The sequence below is a fragment of the Lycium ferocissimum genome, chromosome 9 (assembly GCF_029784015.1).
Source record: "Lycium ferocissimum isolate CSIRO_LF1 chromosome 9, AGI_CSIRO_Lferr_CH_V1, whole genome shotgun sequence".
Lineage (NCBI taxonomy): Eukaryota > Viridiplantae > Streptophyta > Magnoliopsida > Solanales > Solanaceae > Lycium > Lycium ferocissimum.
Window position 1 is genome coordinate 68,431,543 of NC_081350.1, and position 4,826 is coordinate 68,436,368.

The window sequence follows — 4,826 nt, forward strand, 5'->3', positions numbered from 1 at the left end:
GAGATCGTAATTCACCCTTTTTCTTCGTTGTTACGTACTCTCCATGGCTTGTGCCTTTCAAAACATCCTGGGATGTCTCCGACACCCCATTACTACGATGAGGTACATGTCATACTCGTGCTCTGAAAACGCGGGGTATAACAGAAAGATCCTTGACGTAACTGATAAAGTTGATGCCATGTGATCAGGAGGTCACGCATTCTAGTTGTGAAAACAGCCACTTGCAGAAATGCAGGGTAAGGTTGCGTACAATAAATCCTCATAGTCCGACCCTTCCTGGACCCCGCGCAAAGCGGAAGCTTAATACACCATGCGACCCTTTTACCTTGATTCCTACATACTTGAGTTAATGTATGTGTTAATTATTACTTCCAATCAAACGTTGCATTTTATGCGGCCAACCAAACAATGTAGCTTCTTATGTGAGATTTAATTTTGAGATTAATTATTACAAATCATCAACCAAACAATCCCAAAAAATCTACACGCAACTTATGCCATTTTCTACTCTTCCTCGTGAATTTAGCCTCTGCCTATGTGAGCTTGGTAAAGTATAGCCGGTCACAAGTTTAAATAAAGGAGGAAAGTTTTGGAATTTTGACAATTAGCATTAAAAAATTTACACAAATTATGATGAGTCTTCTTAACATTGAACTTCTTAGAACGTGTCTACATAAGTATTCACTTTGAACAAATATAGAGGATTTATATATTTGATACCCACTAATTTTGAGGCATAGTTAATTGATCATTGATCAATTTACATCCTCTTGTGTGATATGAAAAATGATTCCTAAATATTGAAGAACATTGATGGTATTATTTGCATTTGATTACTAGCATTCGGGTCTGGCTCATAAGCTCGAATCCTAAAAACTTGTTTATTATTGGTACCTAGAAATTTTTAAGTAAATCGGAAAAACCTAACATGTCTTTATTTTTAAAACATAGAACTGAACAATAATAAACCTAAATTGGCGCTTTTCGTGTCACTAAAGAACATGAAGATGCGACTAGTCTTCTCTAACACCAAAGAAGTGAGAAGATTAAGGGTGAAAATCATTTATGCCCTAATTCATATATATTTTTATAAAACAAGGACATAGGCCCAGTGACATGGCACTCTCCTAGGGCGAGATTGCTATTTATCTAATTCTCATATTTTTGCATTAGTTCCCTTAATTTTTGTCTATTAATCTAATTACTGTTACATCTCAAAAATTTTGAGTCGTCGCATTATGAGTAGACTAACGTAAGCCTAAGGTGGACATGAAGTCCTTATGAGATTAAGGAGATTATTTGATAACTTTAAGTGTGTACCATAAGATTTCGAACTCATATGAATCGGTGGAATTAAGTTCGTCGAAGGAAGTAGAATGTGAGTCATGTTTGGGAAGATTTCGCAACGATTGAGTTAGACTTTGTTTTAGTGATATCTTGAGGGGGATTTTAGGACCCCTTAGATGGTTAACGAAGTGTTACACAAGTGCCATGAAGGTTCTATAAGTATTGGAGGTCAAACGAATCGAAGGGAGCAACTTATCGGATGGGAGCAATTTGACGGACCATTTGATGGACTGTAGGGCATTTGACGACCTGTCAAATGGTGGAGCTCCACCATGAAACAGTCACAGTAAGGCCTACTTGGCTGGGCAGTTTAACGATGCCTTTTGATGGACCGTAGGAATTTTGACGGTCCGTTAAAATGGGCGTCAAATTGCCCGATGGGTTTTTAAGTGATGCTTTATATATTTTGTTTTATATCATTTGGACTCATTATTTCCCCAAATAAGATTCTAGGACTCTCCAAATTCCTCTCTCCAAGTCCATAAACTAATCCAAGCCAAATCCAAGAGAATCAAGAGATTCAAGTGCTAAGAAGCTTGCTAGGGTTTGTGGAACTCAAGATTTTCCTATGGTGTTGATGTTGGAGACGTCACTTTAGTGGAGTAAGTTGATCCAAGACTTGTTCTTATGTGATTAGGGTAAGTTTTTACATATCTTGCATATGGTTAAGGTTGTTTGATTGTTATACTATGTGGTTGAAGGAAGAAAAGTGAAAAGAGAGTCCAAGTATGAACTTGAGGATATTATGAGCTATAAGTTAACTTGAATTATGATTCTTGGCATGTTATGAGTATAATATTGATGTGGGGTGATACTAATGATGTTGGGGAAGTGTTGTATGTAAGTATATATGGTGTTGTGTTGTAGCTATTGTTATGAATGATCATGAAAAGGAGTTTTGGGGATTGAATGATGCTTAACTTGAATGAAGTCTCTTAATTGTGGTATTGTTAATAATGGCGTTATTGATTGGGAGTTGTTTTGGAAAGTGGTAGAAGTAAATGAAATAGGGGAAATGCTGCCTAATTTTCGCTAGCTTACGAATTATATTAGCTTAGACTTGAGAGTGTCTCTGAAACCTAACCTTGCTATGAACCCTCTTAAATGTAGATCCTTCGGGCTTCGTAGGAGAACGTTAAGTAGCTAAGAAGACATAAAGGTATGTAAGGCTAACCCTTCCTTCTCAAGGCATGATCCCATTGTTGTACACCTACTCATGAAATTCACCATGTCTTCCATGATGCCTCCATTTCTAGAAGTGTTAAAGCTCCTAAGTCATGATACTCTCATGATATTATTGATCTCATCCTACGATAGTTGACCCTTTAAGGAAAGATATAGTGATAATGATGTCGATGATACTTATGTACTCCTATGTATATATATGTCTGGCTATTTGGTAATACCGAGCTTATGTGGCCGGGTATGATATCTACTGCGCGCTGTCACGACCCAACCCCATAGGCCGTGACTAGTGCCCGAGCTGGACACTCGTATACACCTGTTAACTATAATCATACACAACTAGCATAATAAGGAACTTATAAATAAAAAAGGCAAGACGTCGCCTCAAAACTGTCGCATTATATAGACGTATCATAGTAACCTGTCTCCTGTGGAGTTACAACTTTCAACAGATATCATAGTGCATAAGCCGGCAAGGCTGTCATAATATAGGGGAATGTCCCAGCTATACACGAGCCGACAAGGCTACCATAACACACAACTTCCAGAACATATATATATATATATCTATGCAAGCCGACAAGGCTGCCACTACACACAACATCCCAAAACATATATATATATAAGCAAGCCGACAAGGCTGCCACTACTAATGGGAACGTCCCAAAACATAAGTCATAGATACACAACTGAACGACAACTATATACAAACCCACACATATGTCTACAGACCTCTAAGAGTAACAACAGTATCATAAGACAGGACAGGTGTTATGTCCCGTATCTTTACATTGGGACATTATAAAGCTAAGTGCGACAAGTTAAAGTCAAAGTTGTTTTAGGGTTCCCAGTGGGTTTTACCTCCCGATTTCGTTCCGATGCACAAGTTGCCTAGGGATTTCGTTTGGTATAAGAACATCATTGTAGAATAAGGAGTAATTGACCAAGATTAGATGAATAAGTGAGATTAAGAGCCTAATTGTATCATTAGTGAGCTAAGTGGCCGTGTGGGCCCCATTGGTGGTTTGGCCAACTCTTATTGGCTAAGAGATTGAGTGGGACACATGTCCACATTATGGACTGCCTATATAAAGGGTATTGATGATTCATATTTCAATTAGAAGTTCATTTCATCACTTGAAAAGATAGAAAATTTAAGAGATAGAAAGGGAAGGTCTCGGCCATGGCCAAGCCGAGAATGAGCTGCCCATTTTGATCCAAAAAAAATTAATTTTCCAAGCAAATTAAATCCTCCTCAAGTGTATAAGGACGTGTGGTAGATGTTGGGTAGAGACTAGGAGGTGTAGCATTCAAGAGAGTTGAAGATTTAGACCAAGGTGAAGAACAAGATTGAAAGGTAAGAATGGTTATTGTTCTTGTGTTGTATGATGATATAAATGTGTAATTCATGCATGTTGTTGTTGGATTGTTGTTGTGGTTGAACTTGAGTGGCAGCCGTGAGCTTGGTGAAGCAATGGTTGGTTCCATTTTGCTTGTATTGTTGAATAATAAATGTATACCACCATATGTGATTGAACTAAGATTTGTAGAAATTGGTTTATGATGTGCATGTTAGAATTGGGCTGTTTTCTTAAAGTTTACATGAGCCATGTGTTGTAGATTTGAATGGAATTATGTTTGGTCTTCTTGTACATTGTATTGGAATTGGATTGAAGGTGTTGTAGTATGAGTAAAGGAGTGAAAATCATGAAGTTGTTAAGGTAGTGTTGTGGCCGTGTGAATGGACTGTTTTGGTTGGATTTGTGGGCTGTTTTGTGCCAAATTTGGATGGTTGTTTTTATGCACATTATAGTATATTGTATGTATGTTGAATGTGTGAATTAAGGAGTTAATGAAACAAGTCTTGTTGATGGATATGAGCAGTCCAAACCGTGGACTGTTTTAAGAATAGAAATGAAAGTAATGTTGTTAATCGTTGAATGTTGTTGTGAACATGTAATGCAAGTGAATTGGTTTTGTGTATGTGCTGTTTGGCTATGATTTTAGGACTGGAATGGATGATATACAAACTGCCTACAGTCCCCTAAGTCATGCTAAACAAGTTTGAAATGATATGAGAAAGAATGAGTAGAAATGTTAGATTGTAAGCGCTAGTTGGTTGAATGCGAGCGGAATGTCGTCTAAATGTTTGAAAGGGGTTGTGAGCGTCGAAGTGCGTATTGAAATCCCTTGTATACTAATTATAGCCCTTGATATCTTGATATAGGCTAAGTATTGTTGGGCGGCAAGTACAAGCTATTATTACGACTAAACGCTAAAGGTACGCAAAGCCT